This window comes from Schistocerca nitens, chromosome 2, assembly GCF_023898315.1.
Source record: "Schistocerca nitens isolate TAMUIC-IGC-003100 chromosome 2, iqSchNite1.1, whole genome shotgun sequence".
Taxonomy (NCBI): Eukaryota; Metazoa; Arthropoda; class Insecta; order Orthoptera; family Acrididae; genus Schistocerca; species Schistocerca nitens.
In genome coordinates this window covers 97085685-97099101 of record NC_064615.1, presented here as the reverse complement: position 1 = coordinate 97099101, position 13417 = coordinate 97085685, and the positions used below count along the sequence as shown (strand labels likewise).

The 13417-nt window shown below is 48.3% G+C and overlaps 23 non-coding genes across 23 annotated transcripts; 11 read left to right on the top strand and 12 right to left on the bottom strand.

The window, feature by feature from the left end:
- Positions 1-70: 70 nt before the first annotated feature.
- Positions 71-142, bottom strand: Trnap-ugg (transfer RNA proline (anticodon UGG)). Its single transcript has one exon. It is a non-coding gene; the product is annotated as a tRNA-Pro (tRNA).
- A 557-nt stretch (positions 143-699) lies between these two features.
- On the top strand, positions 700-771 carry Trnaq-uug (transfer RNA glutamine (anticodon UUG)). The gene has a single exon. It is a non-coding gene; the product is annotated as a tRNA-Gln (tRNA).
- Positions 772-1278: 507 nt separating this feature from the next.
- Positions 1279-1350, bottom strand: Trnap-ugg (transfer RNA proline (anticodon UGG)). The gene has a single exon. It is a non-coding gene; the product is annotated as a tRNA-Pro (tRNA).
- Positions 1351-1907: 557 nt separating this feature from the next.
- On the top strand, positions 1908-1979 carry Trnaq-uug (transfer RNA glutamine (anticodon UUG)). The gene has a single exon. It is a non-coding gene; the product is annotated as a tRNA-Gln (tRNA).
- Positions 1980-2486: 507 nt separating this feature from the next.
- On the bottom strand, positions 2487-2558 carry Trnap-ugg (transfer RNA proline (anticodon UGG)). Its single transcript has one exon. It is a non-coding gene; the product is annotated as a tRNA-Pro (tRNA).
- A 557-nt stretch (positions 2559-3115) lies between these two features.
- On the top strand, positions 3116-3187 carry Trnaq-uug (transfer RNA glutamine (anticodon UUG)). The gene has a single exon. It is a non-coding gene; the product is annotated as a tRNA-Gln (tRNA).
- Positions 3188-3694: 507 nt separating this feature from the next.
- On the bottom strand, positions 3695-3766 carry Trnap-ugg (transfer RNA proline (anticodon UGG)). Its single transcript has one exon. It is a non-coding gene; the product is annotated as a tRNA-Pro (tRNA).
- Positions 3767-4317: 551 nt separating this feature from the next.
- Trnaq-uug (transfer RNA glutamine (anticodon UUG)) lies at positions 4318-4389 on the top strand. The gene has a single exon. It is a non-coding gene; the product is annotated as a tRNA-Gln (tRNA).
- A 507-nt stretch (positions 4390-4896) lies between these two features.
- Positions 4897-4968, bottom strand: Trnap-ugg (transfer RNA proline (anticodon UGG)). Its single transcript has one exon. It is a non-coding gene; the product is annotated as a tRNA-Pro (tRNA).
- A 556-nt stretch (positions 4969-5524) lies between these two features.
- On the top strand, positions 5525-5596 carry Trnaq-uug (transfer RNA glutamine (anticodon UUG)). Its single transcript has one exon. It is a non-coding gene; the product is annotated as a tRNA-Gln (tRNA).
- Positions 5597-6103: 507 nt separating this feature from the next.
- Trnap-ugg (transfer RNA proline (anticodon UGG)) lies at positions 6104-6175 on the bottom strand. Its single transcript has one exon. It is a non-coding gene; the product is annotated as a tRNA-Pro (tRNA).
- A 557-nt stretch (positions 6176-6732) lies between these two features.
- Positions 6733-6804, top strand: Trnaq-uug (transfer RNA glutamine (anticodon UUG)). The gene has a single exon. It is a non-coding gene; the product is annotated as a tRNA-Gln (tRNA).
- Positions 6805-7311: 507 nt separating this feature from the next.
- Trnap-ugg (transfer RNA proline (anticodon UGG)) lies at positions 7312-7383 on the bottom strand. Its single transcript has one exon. It is a non-coding gene; the product is annotated as a tRNA-Pro (tRNA).
- A 551-nt stretch (positions 7384-7934) lies between these two features.
- Trnaq-uug (transfer RNA glutamine (anticodon UUG)) lies at positions 7935-8006 on the top strand. Its single transcript has one exon. It is a non-coding gene; the product is annotated as a tRNA-Gln (tRNA).
- A 507-nt stretch (positions 8007-8513) lies between these two features.
- On the bottom strand, positions 8514-8585 carry Trnap-ugg (transfer RNA proline (anticodon UGG)). The gene has a single exon. It is a non-coding gene; the product is annotated as a tRNA-Pro (tRNA).
- A 556-nt stretch (positions 8586-9141) lies between these two features.
- Trnaq-uug (transfer RNA glutamine (anticodon UUG)) lies at positions 9142-9213 on the top strand. Its single transcript has one exon. It is a non-coding gene; the product is annotated as a tRNA-Gln (tRNA).
- Positions 9214-9720: 507 nt separating this feature from the next.
- On the bottom strand, positions 9721-9792 carry Trnap-ugg (transfer RNA proline (anticodon UGG)). Its single transcript has one exon. It is a non-coding gene; the product is annotated as a tRNA-Pro (tRNA).
- Positions 9793-10343: 551 nt separating this feature from the next.
- Trnaq-uug (transfer RNA glutamine (anticodon UUG)) lies at positions 10344-10415 on the top strand. The gene has a single exon. It is a non-coding gene; the product is annotated as a tRNA-Gln (tRNA).
- Positions 10416-10922: 507 nt separating this feature from the next.
- Positions 10923-10994, bottom strand: Trnap-ugg (transfer RNA proline (anticodon UGG)). The gene has a single exon. It is a non-coding gene; the product is annotated as a tRNA-Pro (tRNA).
- A 551-nt stretch (positions 10995-11545) lies between these two features.
- Trnaq-uug (transfer RNA glutamine (anticodon UUG)) lies at positions 11546-11617 on the top strand. Its single transcript has one exon. It is a non-coding gene; the product is annotated as a tRNA-Gln (tRNA).
- A 507-nt stretch (positions 11618-12124) lies between these two features.
- Trnap-ugg (transfer RNA proline (anticodon UGG)) lies at positions 12125-12196 on the bottom strand. The gene has a single exon. It is a non-coding gene; the product is annotated as a tRNA-Pro (tRNA).
- Positions 12197-12753: 557 nt separating this feature from the next.
- On the top strand, positions 12754-12825 carry Trnaq-uug (transfer RNA glutamine (anticodon UUG)). The gene has a single exon. It is a non-coding gene; the product is annotated as a tRNA-Gln (tRNA).
- Positions 12826-13332: 507 nt separating this feature from the next.
- Trnap-ugg (transfer RNA proline (anticodon UGG)) lies at positions 13333-13404 on the bottom strand. The gene has a single exon. It is a non-coding gene; the product is annotated as a tRNA-Pro (tRNA).
- Between the last annotated feature and the right edge of the window lie 13 nt (positions 13405-13417).

Sequence of the window (13417 nt, the reverse complement as noted above, 5' to 3'; positions counted from 1 at the left end):
TGTTGCATGGCTTACTTTCAGAGAATCGCAAGTTTATCGTAGTGCTTGGTTGTCGCGAAAGTGAAAAGTAGGGCCTGTCCGGGATTTGAACCCAGGACCTCCTGCACCCAAAGCAGGAATCATACCCCTAGACCAACAGGCCGCACATGGAAGCAGGTCTGCACCCCGCCACCTACTGAGGTCTTGCCGCACTTGCTAGTTGCAGCATCCGATCTGGACCATATTCTCAAAGAGGTTTCTTAATCCGGCACCTACAACATGCGCTGTGCTGAACACCAGTGTATGTGAATGCTGAAACAGCTGCTTGAGTTGTGTGACAGAATTTCGACCGTGTGAAGTGCAAATGTTATCGTGTCACGCACTATCCGCCCACTACGTAGCGATCTGTGTCAGCACGCAGTTTTCGACGGTACTCTGTGTCCATAGCTGTTTTCATAGCTCGGCTGCTTCCAGCACAAAGCATCCACCATACGAAAGTGGCTGTTCGGCGATTTTGGTTACCTGAGCCTTCGACATCACTTCATGTACGAATACTGGCAAGAATTCTCGCTACATTCGAAGGTGCTCCTTCCACTTCCAGCCTACTTGGTTGGTTCATTTGCCACGCAAACACTTCCTGAGGACGCTACATGTAATAACATCGCATCTTATCTGCTTAATTACATGATGCTACTGAATTTAAGACCGCTGCAGGCATCCGGTTCCATGGTGTAATGGTTAGCACTCTGGACTTTGAATCCAGCGATCCGAGTTCGAGTCTCGGTGGAACCTGGCGCTGTGTTTTGCGATCGTTTCTAGAAATGAGTACGAGCCGGTAGTTGGAATTGTATATGCAGAATTTTAGCTACGATCATGTAATGCAAATTGTTAATTGCAGTCCACACGTGAATGGGGAACGCTGCAAATGCTTATGCTTTTGCTACTAGGATTAATAACGGGTCGTAAGGGGTTCAACTGCGAGAAGACGACCTCAGCTGTTTCTCCCAGCAGGAAAGACATCTCACCCTTTTGTGTGCTGCATGCGCATGCATTTAACAAACTTGCATGCGATGTACTAGTTCCTGGGAAACTAATAGAATCGTTGTACGTGCCAGTCTTTACGTATAGATATAAGTAAGCGAAGACGGCTTAATCCTGGCACGTAGATTGCTTTCCGCAAGACGCACCTGAGAGTCTGATGGGCCGGTGGCCCGACATGCAGTTTGTCCTGTTGCATGGCTTACTTTCAGAGAATCGCAAGTTTATCGTAGTGCTTGGTTGTCGCGAAAGTGAAAAGTAGGGCCTGTCCGGGATTTGAACCCAGGACCTCCTGCACCCAAAGCAGGAATCATACCCCTAGACCAACAGGCCGCACATGGAAGCAGGTCTGCACCCCGCCACCTACTAAGGTCTTGCCGCACTTGCTAGTTGCAGCATCCGATCTGGACCATATTCTCAAAGAGGTTTCTTAATCCGGCACCTACAACATGCGCTGTGCTGAACACCAGTGTATGTGAATGCTGAAACAGCTGCTTGAGTTGTGTGACAGAATTTCGACCGTGTGAAGTGCAAATTTTATCGTGTCACGCACTATCCGCCCACTACGTAGCGATCTGTGTCAGCACGCAGTTTTCGACGGTACTCTGTGTCCATAGCTGTTTTCATAGCTCGGCTGCTTCCAGCACAAAGCATCCACCATACGAAAGTGGCTGTTCGGCGATTTTGGTTACCTGAGCCTTCGACATCACTTCATGTACGAATACTGGCAAGAAATCTCGCTACATTCGAAGGTGCTCCTTCCACTTCCAGCCTACTTGGTTGGTTCATTTGCCACGCAAACACTTCCTGAGGACGCTACATGTAATAACATCGCATCTTATCTGCTTAATTACATGATGCTACTGAATTTAAGACCGCTGCAGGCATCCGGTTCCATGGTGTAATGGTTAGCACTCTGGACTTTGAATCCAGCGATCCGAGTTCGAGTGTCGGTGGAACCTGGCGCTGTGTTTTGCGATCGTTTCTAGAAATGAGTACGAGCCGGTAGTTGGAATTGTATATGCAGAATTTTAGCTACGATCATGTAATGCAAATTGTTAATTGCAGTCCACACGTGAATGGGGAACGCTGCAAATGCTTATGCTTTTGCTACTAGGATTAATAACGGGTCGTAAGGGGTTCAACTGCGAGAAGACGACCTCAGCTGTTTCTCCCAGCAGGAAAGACATCTCACCCTTTTGTGTGCTGCATGCGCATGCATTTAACGAACTTGCATGCGATGTACTAGTTCCTGGGAAACTAATAGAATCGTTGTACGTGCCAGTCTTTACGTATAGATATAAGTAAGCGAAGACGGCTTAATCCTGGCACGTAGATTGCTTTCCGCAAGACGCACCTGAGAGTCTGATGGGCCGGTGGCGCGACATGCAGTTTGTCCTGTTGCATGGCTTACTTTCAGAGAATCGCAAGTTTATCGTAGTGCTTGGTTGTCGCGAAAGTGAAAAGTAGGGCCTGTCCGGGATTTGAACCCAGGGCCTCCTGCACCCAAAGCAGGAATCATACCCCTAGACCAACAGGCCGCACATGGAAGCAGGTCTGCACCCCGCCACCTACTGAGGTCTTGCCGCACTTGCTAGTTGCAGCATCCGATCTGGACCATATTCTCAAAGAGGTTTCTTAATCCGGCACCTACAACATGCGCTGTGCTGAACACCAGTGTATGTGAATGCTGAAACAGCTGCTTGAGTTGTGTGACAGAATTTCGACCGTGTGAAGTGCAAATGTTATCGTGTCACGCACTATCCGCCCACTACGTAGCGTTCTGTGTCAGCACGCAGTTTTCGACGGTACTCTGTGTCCATAGCTGTTTTCATAGCTAGGCTGCTTCCAGCACAAAGCATCCACCATACGAAAGTGGCTGTTCGGCGATTTTGGTTACCTGAGCCTTCGACATCACTTCATGTACGAATACTGGCAAGAATTCTCGCTACATTCGAAGGTGCTCCTTCCACTTCCAGCCTACTTGGTTGGTTCATTTGCCACGCAAACACTTCCTGAGGACGCTACATGTAATAACATCGCATCTTATCTGCTTAATTACATGATGCTACTGAATTTAAGACCGCTGCAGGCATCCGGTTCCATGGTGTAATGGTTAGCACTCTGGACTTTGAATCCAGCGATCCGAGTTCGAGTCTCGGTGGAACCTGGCGCTGTGTTTTGCGATCGTTTCTAGAAATGAGTACGAGCCGGTAGTTGGAATTGTATATGCAGAATTTTAGCTACGATCATGTAATGCAAATTGTTAATTGCAGTCCACACGTGAATGGGGAACGCTGCAAATGCTTATGCTTTTGCTACTAGGATTAATAACGGGTCGTAAGGGGTTCAACTGCGAGAAGACGACCTCAGCTGTTTCTCCCAGCAGGAAAGACATCTCACCCTTTTGTGTGCTGCATGCGCATGCATTTAACAAACTTGCATGCGATGTACTAGTTCCTGGGAAACTAATAGAATCGTTGTACGTGCCAGTCTTTACGTATAGATATAAGTAAGCGAAGACGGCTTAATCCTGGCACGTAGATTGCTTTCCGCAAGACGCACCTGAGAGTCTGATGGGCCGGTGGCCCGACATGCAGTTTGTCCTGTTGCATGGCTTACTTTCAGAGAATCGCAAGTTTATCGTAGTGCTTGGTTGTCGCGAAAGTGAAAAGTAGGGCCTGTCCGGGATTTGAACCCAGGACCTCCTGCACCCAAAGCAGGAATCATACCCCTAGACCAACAGGCCGCACATGGAAGCAGGTCTGCACCCCGCCACCTACTGAGGTCTTGCCGCACTTGCTAGTTGCAGCATCCGATCTGGACCATATTCTCAAAGAGGTTTCTTAATCCGGCACCTACAACATGCGCTGTGCTGAACACCAGTGTATGTGAATGCTGAAACAGCTGCTTGAGTTGTGTGACAGAATTTCGACCGTGTGAAGTGCAAATGTTATCGTGTCACGCACTATCCGCCCACTACGTAGCGATCTGTGTCAGCACGCAGTTTTCGACGGTACTCTGTGTCCATAGCTGTTTTCATAGCTCGGCTGCTTCCAGCACAAAGCATCCACCATACGAAAGTGGCTGTTCGGCGATTTTGGTTACCTGAGCCTTCGACATCACTTCATGTACGAATACTGGCAAGAATTCTCGCTACATTCGAAGGTGCTCCTTCCAGCCTACTTGGTTGGTTCATTTGCCACGCAAACACTTCCTGAGGACGCTACATGTAATAACATCGCATCTTATCTGCTTAATTACATGATGCTACTGAATTTAAGACCGCTGCAGGCATCCGGTTCCATGGTGTAATGGTTAGCACTCTGGACTTTGAATCCAGCGATCCGAGTTCGAGTCTCGGTGGAACCTGGCACTGTGTTTTGCGATCGTTTCTAGAAATGAGTACGAGCCGGTAGTTGGAATTGTATATGCAGAATTTTAGCTACGATCATGTAATGCAAATTGTTAATTGCAGTCCACACGTGAATGGGGAACGCTGCAAATGCTTATGCTTTTGCTACTAGGATTAATAACGGGTCGTAAGGGGTTCAACTGCGAGAAGACGACCTCAGCTGTTTCTCCCAGCAGGAAAGACATCTCACCCTTTTGTGTGCTGCATGCGCATGCATTTAACAAACTTGCATGCGATGTACTAGTTCCTGGGAAACTAATAGAATCGTTGTACGTGCCAGTCTTTACGTATAGATATAAGTAAGCGAAGACGGCTTAATCCTGGCACGTAGATTGCTTTCCGCAAGACGCACCTGAGAGTCTGATGGGCCGGTGGCCCGACATGCAGTTTGTCCTGTTGCATGGCTTACTTTCAGAGAATCGCAAGTTTATCGTAGTGCTTGGTTGTCGCGAAAGTGAAAAGTAGGGCCTGTCCGGGATTTGAACCCGGGACCTCCTGCACCCAAAGCAGGAATCATACCCCTAGACCAACAGGCCGCACATGGAAGCAGGTCTGCACCCCGCCACCTACTGAGGTCTTGCCGCACTTGCTAGTTGCAGCATCCGATCTGGACCATATTCTCAAAGAGGTTTCTTAATCCGGCACCTACAACATGCGCTGTGCTGAACACCAGTGTATGTGAATGCTGAAACAGCTGCTTGAGTTGTGTGACAGAATTTCGACCGTGTGAAGTGCAAATGTTATCGTGTCACGCACTATCCGCCCACTACGTAGCGATCTGTGTCAGCACGCAGTTTTCGACGGTACTCTGTGTCCATAGCTGTTTTCATAGCTCGGCTGCTTCCAGCACAAAGCATCCACCATACGAAAGTGGCTGTTCGGCGATTTTGGTTACCTGAGCCTTCGACATCACTTCATGTACGAATACTGGCAAGAATTCTCGCTACATTCGAAGGTGCTCCTTCCACTTCCAGCCTACTTGGTTGGTTCATTTGCCACGCAAACACTTCCTGAGGACGCTACATGTAATAACATCGCATCTTATCTGCTTTATTACATGATGCTACTGAATTAAGACCGCTGCAGGCATCCGGTTCCATGGTGTAATGGTTAGCACTCTGGACTTTGAATCCAGCGATCCGAGTTCGAGTGTCGGTGGAACCTGGCGCTGTGTTTTGCGATCGTTTCTAGAAATGAGTACGAGCCGGTAGTTGGAATTGTATATGCAGAATTTTAGCTACGATCATGTAATGCAAATTGTTAATTGCAGTCCACACGTGAATGGGGAACGCTGCAAATGCTTATGCTTTTGCTACTAGGATTAATAACGGGTCGTAAGGGGTTCAACTGCGAGAAGACGACCTCAGCTGTTTCTCCCAGCAGGAAAGACATCTCACCCTTTTGTGTGCTGCATGCGCATGCATTTAACAAACTTGCATGCGATGTACTAGTTCCTGGGAAACTAATAGAATCGTTGTACGTGCCAGTCTTTACGTATAGATATAAGTAAGCGAAGACGGCTTAATCCTGGCACGTAGATTGCTTTCCGCAAGACGCACCTGAGAGTCTGATGGGCCGGTGGCCCGACATGCAGTTTGTCCTGTTGCATGGCCTACTTTCAGAGAATCGCAAGTTTATCGTAGTGCTTGGTTGTCGCGAAAGTGAAAAGTAGGGCCTGTCCGGGATTTGAACCCAGGACCTCCTGCACCCAAAGCAGGAATCATACCCCTAGACCAACAGGCCGCACATGGAAGCAGGTCTGCACCCCGCCACCTACTGAGGTCTTGCCGCACTTGCTAGTTGCAGCATCCGATCTGGACCATATTCTCAAAGAGGTTTCTTAATCCGGCACCTACAACATGCGCTGTGCTGAACACCAGTGTATGTGAATGCTGAAACAGCTGCTTGAGTTGTGTGACAGAATTTCGACCGTGTGAAGTGCAAATGTTATCGTGTCACGCACTATCCGCCCACTACGTAGCGATCTGTGTCAGCACGCAGTTTTCGACGGTACTCTGTGTCCATAGCTGTTTTCATAGCTCGGCTGCTTCCAGCACAAAGCATCCACCATACGAAAGTGGCTGTTCGGCGATTTTGGTTACCTGAGCCTTCGACATCACTTCATGTACGAATACTGGCAAGAATTCTCGCTACATTCGAAGGTGCTCCTTCCACTTCCAGCCTACTTGGTTGGTTCATTTGCCACGCAAACACTTCCTGAGGACGCTACATGTAATAACATCGCATCTTATCTGCTTAATTACATGATGCTACTGAATTTAAGACCGCTGCAGGCATCCGGTTCCATGGTGTAATGGTTAGCACTCTGGACTTTGAATCCAGCGATCCGAGTTCGAGTCTCGGTGGAACCTGGCGCTGTGTTTTGCGATCGTTTCTAGAAATGAGTACGAGCCGGTAGTTGGAATTGTATATGCAGAATTTTAGCTACGATCATGTAATGCAAATTGTTAATTGCAGTCCACACGTGAATGGGGAACGCTGCAAATGCTTATGCTTTTGCTACTAGGATTAATAACGGGTCGTAAGGGGTTCAACTGCGAGAAGACGACCTCAGCTGTTTCTCCCAGCAGGAAAGACATCTCACCCTTTTGTGTGCTGCATGCGCATGCATTTAACAAACTTGCATGCGATGTACTAGTTCCTGGGAAACTAATAGAATCGTTGTACGTGCCAGTCTTTACGTATAGATATAAGTAAGCGAAGACGGCTTAATCCTGGCACGTAGATTGCTTTCCGCAAGACGCACCTGAGAGTCTGATGGGCCGGTGGCCCGACATGCAGTTTGTCCTGTTGCATGGCTTACTTTCAGAGAATCGCAAGTTTATCGTAGTGCTTGGTTGTCGCGAAAGTGAAAAGTAGGGCCTGTCCGGGATTTGAACCCAGGACCTCCTGCACCCAAAGCAGGAATCATACCCCTAGACCAACAGGCCGCACATGGAAGCAGGTCTGCACCCCGCCACCTACTGAGGTCTTGCCGCACTTGCTAGTTGCAGCATCCGATCTGGACCATATTCTCAAAGAGGTTTCTTAATCCGGCACCTACAACATGCGCTGTGCTGAACACCAGTGTATGTGAATGCTGAAACAGCTGCTTGAGTTGTGTGACAGAATTTCGACCGTGTGAAGTGCAAATGTTATCGTGTCACGCACTATCCGCCCACTACGTAGCGATCTGTGTCAGCACGCAGTTTTCGACGGTACTCTGTGTCCATAGCTGTTTTCATAGCTCGGCTGCTTCCAGCACAAAGCATCCACCATACGAAAGTGGCTGTTCGGCGATTTTGGTTACCTGAGCCTTCGACATCACTTCATGTACGAATACTGGCAAGAATTCTCGCTACATTCGAAGGTGCTCCTTCCAGCCTACTTGGTTGGTTCATTTGCCACGCAAACACTTCCTGAGGACGCTACATGTAATAACATCGCATCTTATCTGCTTAATTACATGATGCTACTGAATTTAAGACCGCTGCAGGCATCCGGTTCCATGGTGTAATGGTTAGCACTCTGGACTTTGAATCCAGCGATCCGAGTTCGAGTCTCGGTGGAACCTGGCGCTGTGTTTTGCGATCGTTTCTAGAAATGAGTACGAGCCGGTAGTTGGAATTGTATATGCAGAATTTTAGCTACGATCATGTAATGCAAATTGTTAATTGCAGTCCACACGTGAATGGGGAACGCTGCAAATGCTTATGCTTTTGCTACTAGGATTAATAACGGGTCGTAAGGGGTTCAACTGCGAGAAGACGACCTCAGCTGTTTCTCCCAGCAGGAAAGACATCTCACCCTTTTGTGTGCTGCATGCGCATGCATTTAACAAACTTGCATGCGATGTACTAGTTCCTGGGAAACTAATAGAATCGTTGTACGTGCCAGTCTTTACGTATAGATATAAGTAAGCGAAGACGGCTTAATCCTGGCACGTAGATTGCTTTCCGCAAGACGCACCTGAGAGTCTGATGGGCCGGTGGCCCGACATGCAGTTTGTCCTGTTGCATGGCTTACTTTCAGAGAATCGCAAGTTTATCGTAGTGCTTGGTTGTCGCGAAAGTGAAAAGTAGGGCCTGTCCGGGATTTGAACCCGGGACCTCCTGCACCCAAAGCAGGAATCATACCCCTAGACCAACAGGCCGCACATGGAAGCAGGTCTGCACCCCGCCACCTACTGAGGTCTTGCCGCACTTGCTAGTTGCAGCATCCGATCTGGACCATATTCTCAAAGAGGTTTCTTAATCCGGCACCTACAACATGCGCTGTGCTGAACACCAGTGTATGTGAATGCTGAAACAGCTGCTTGAGTTGTGTGACAGAATTTCGACCGTGTGAAGTGCAAATGTTATCGTGTCACGCACTATCCGCCCACTACGTAGCGATCTGTGTCAGCACGCAGTTTTCGACGGTACTCTGTGTCCATAGCTGTTTTCATAGCTCGGCTGCTTCCAGCACAAAGCATCCACCATACGAAAGTGGCTGTTCGGCGATTTTGGTTACCTGAGCCTTCGACATCACTTCATGTACGAATACTGGCAAGAATTCTCGCTACATTCGAAGGTGCTCCTTCCACTTCCAGCCTACTTGGTTGGTTCATTTGCCACGCAAACACTTCCTGAGGACGCTACATGTAATAACATCGCATCTTATCTGCTTTATTACATGATGCTACTGAATTAAGACCGCTGCAGGCATCCGGTTCCATGGTGTAATGGTTAGCACTCTGGACTTTGAATCCAGCGATCCGAGTTCGAGTGTCGGTGGAACCTGGCGCTGTGTTTTGCGATCGTTTCTAGAAATGAGTACGAGCCGGTAGTTGGAATTGTATATGCAGAATTTTAGCTACGATCATGTAATGCAAATTGTTAATTGCAGTCCACACGTGAATGGGGAACGCTGCAAATGCTTATGCTTTTGCTACTAGGATTAATAACGGGTCGTAAGGGGTTCAACTGCGAGAAGACGACCTCAGCTGTTTCTCCCAGCAGGAAAGACATCTCACCCTTTTGTGTGCTGCATGCGCATGCATTTAACAAACTTGCATGCGATGTACTAGTTCCTGGGAAACTAATAGAATCGTTGTACGTGCCAGTCTTTACGTATAGATATAAGTAAGCGAAGACGGCTTAATCCTGGCACGTAGATTGCTTTCCGCAAGACGCACCTGAGAGTCTGATGGGCCGGTGGCCCGACATGCAGTTTGTCCTGTTGCATGGCCTACTTTCAGAGAATCGCAAGTTTATCGTAGTGCTTGGTTGTCGCGAAAGTGAAAAGTAGGGCCTGTCCGGGATTTGAACCCAGGACCTCCTGCACCCAAAGCAGGAATCATACCCCTAGACCAACAGGCCGCACATGGAAGCAGGTCTGCACCCCGCCACCTACTGAGGTCTTGCCGCACTTGCTAGTTGCAGCATCCGATCTGGACCATATTCTCAAAGAGGTTTCTTAATCCGGCACCTACAACATGCGCTGTGCTGAACACCAGTGTATGTGAATGCTGAAACAGCTGCTTGAGTTGTGTGACAGAATTTCGACCGTGTGAAGTGCAAATGTTATCGTGTCACGCACTATCCGCCCACTACGTAGCGATCTGTGTCAGCACGCAGTTTTCGACGGTACTCTGTGTCCATAGCTGTTTTCATAGCTCGGCTGCTTCCAGCACAAAGCATCCACCATACGAAAGTGGCTGTTCGGCGATTTTGGTTACCTGAGCCTTCGACATCACTTCATGTACGAATACTGGCAAGAATTCTCGCTACATTCGAAGGTGCTCCTTCCAGCCTACTTGGTTGGTTCATTTGCCACGCAAACACTTCCTGAGGACGCTACATGTAATAACATCGCATCTTATCTGCTTAATTACATGATGCTACTGAATTTAAGACCGCTGCAGGCATCCGGTTCCATGGTGTAATGGTTAGCACTCTGGACTTTGAATCCAGCGATCCGAGTTCGAGTCTCGGTGGAACCTGGCGCTGTGTTTTGCGATCGTTTCTAGAAATGAGTACGAGCCGGTAGTTGGAATTGTATATGCAGAATTTTAGCTACGATCATGTAATGCAAATTGTTAATTGCAGTCCACACGTGAATGGGGAACGCTGCAAATGCTTATGCTTTTGCTACTAGGATTAATAACGGGTCGTAAGGGGTTCAACTGCGAGAAGACGACCTCAGCTGTTTCTCCCAGCAGGAAAGACATCTCACCCTTTTGTGTGCTGCATGCGCATGCATTTAACAAACTTGCATGCGATGTACTAGTTCCTGGGAAACTAATAGAATCGTTGTACGTGCCAGTCTTTACGTATAGATATAAGTAAGCGAAGACGGCTTAATCCTGGCACGTAGATTGCTTTCCGCAAGACGCACCTGAGAGTCTGATGGGCCGGTGGCCCGACATGCAGTTTGTCCTGTTGCATGGCTTACTTTCAGAGAATCGCAAGTTTATCGTAGTGCTTGGTTGTCGCGAGAGTGAAAAGTAGGGCCTGTCCGGGATTTGAACCCAGGACCTCCTGCACCCAAAGCAGGAATCATACCCCTAGACCAACAGGCCGCACATGGAAGCAGGTCTGCACCCCGCCACCTACTGAGGTCTTGCCGCACTTGCTAGTTGCAGCATCCGATCTGGACCATATTCTCAAAGAGGTTTCTTAATCCGGCACCTACAACATGCGCTGTGCTGAACACCAGTGTATGTAAATGCTGAAACAGCTGCTTGAGTTGTGTGACAGAATTTCGACCGTGTGAAGTGCAAATGTTATCGTGTCACGCACTATCCGCCCACTACGTAGCGATCTGTGTCAGCACGCAGTTTTCGACGGTACTCTGTGTCCATAGCTGTTTTCATAGCTCGGCTGCTTCCAGCACAAAGCATCCACCATACGAAAGTGGCTGTTCGGCGATTTTGGTTACCTGAGCCTTCGACATCACTTCATGTACGAATACTGGCAAGAATTCTCGCTACATTCGAAGGTGCTCCTTCCAGCCTACTTGGTTGGTTCATTTGCCACGCAAACACTTCCTGAGGACGCTACATGTAATAACATCGCATCTTATCTGCTTAATTACATGATGCTACTGAATTTAAGACCGCTGCAGGCATCCGGTTCCATGGTGTAATGGTTAGCACTCTGGACTTTGAATCCAGCGATCCGAGTTCGAGTCTCGGTGGAACCTGGCGCTGTGTTTTGCGATCGTTTCTAGAAATGAGTACGAGCCGGTAGTTGGAATTGTATATGCAGAATTTTAGCTACGATCATGTAATGCAAATTGTTAATTGCAGTCCACACGTGAATGGGGAACGCTGCAAATGCTTATGCTTTTGCTACTAGGATTAATAACGGGTCGTAAGGGGTTCAACTGCGAGAAGACGACCTCAGCTGTTTCTCCCAGCAGGAAAGACATCTCACCCTTTTGTGTGCTGCATGCGCATGCATTTAACAAACTTGCATGCGATGTACTAGTTCCTGGGAAACTAATAGAATCGTTGTACGTGCCAGTCTTTACGTATAGATATAAGTAAGCGAAGACGGCTTAATCCTGGCACGTAGATTGCTTTCCGCAAGACGCACCTGAGAGTCTGATGGGCCGGTGGCCCGACATGCAGTTTGTCCTGTTGCATGGCTTACTTTCAGAGAATCGCAAGTTTATCGTAGTGCTTGGTTGTCGCGAGAGTGAAAAGTAGGGCCTGTCCGGGATTTGAACCCAGGACCTCCTGCACCCAAAGCAGGAATCATACCCCTAGACCAACAGGCCGCACATGGAAGCAGGTCTGCACCCCGCCACCTACTGAGGTCTTGCCGCACTTGCTAGTTGCAGCATCCGATCTGGACCATATTCTCAAAGAGGTTTCTTAATCCGGCACCTACAACATGCGCTGTGCTGAACACCAGTGTATGTAAATGCTGAAACAGCTGCTTGAGTTGTGTGACAGAATTTCGACCGTGTGAAGTGCAAATGTTATCGTGTCACGCACTATCCGCCCACTACGTAGCGATCTGTGTCAGCACGCAGTTTTCGACGGTACTCTGTGTCCATAGCTGTTTTCATAGCTCGGCTGCTTCCAGCACAAAGCATCCACCATACGAAAGTGGCTGTTCGGCGATTTTGGTTACCTGAGCCTTCGACATCACTTCATGTACGAATACTGGCAAGAATTCTCGCTACATTCGAAGGTGCTCCTTCCACTTCCAGCCTACTTGGTTGGTTCATTTGCCACGCAAACACTTCCTGAGGACGCTACATGTAATAACATCGCATCTTATCTGCTTAATTACATGATGCTACTGAATTTAAGACCGCTGCAGGCATCCGGTTCCATGGTGTAATGGTTAGCACTCTGGACTTTGAATCCAGCGATCCGAGTTCGAGTCTCGGTGGAACCTGGCGCTGTGTTTTGCGATCGTTTCTAGAAATGAGTACGAGCCGGTAGTTGGAATTGTATATGCAGAATTTTAGCTACGATCATGTAATGCAAATTGTTAATTGCAGTCCACACGTGAATGGGGAACGCTGCAAATGCTTATGCTTTTGCTACTAGGATTAATAACGGGTCGTAAGGGGTTCAACTGCGAGAAGACGACCTCAGCTGTTTCTCCCAGCAGGAAAGACATCTCACCCTTTTGTGTGCTGCATGCGCATGCATTTAACAAACTTGCATGCGATGTACTAGTTCCTGGGAAACTAATAGAATCGTTGTACGTGCCAGTCTTTACGTATAGATATAAGTAAGCGAAGACGGCTTAATCCTGGCACGTAGATTGCTTTCCGCAAGACGCACCTGAGAGTCTGATGGGCCGGTGGCCCGACATGCAGTTTGTCCTGTTGCATGGCTTACTTTCAGAGAATCGCAAGTTTATCGTAGTGCTTGGTTGTCGCGAAAGTGAAAAGTAGGGCCTGTCCGGGATTTGAACCCAGGACCTCCTGCACCCAAAGCAGGAATCATACCCCTAGACCAACAGGCCGCACATGGAAGCA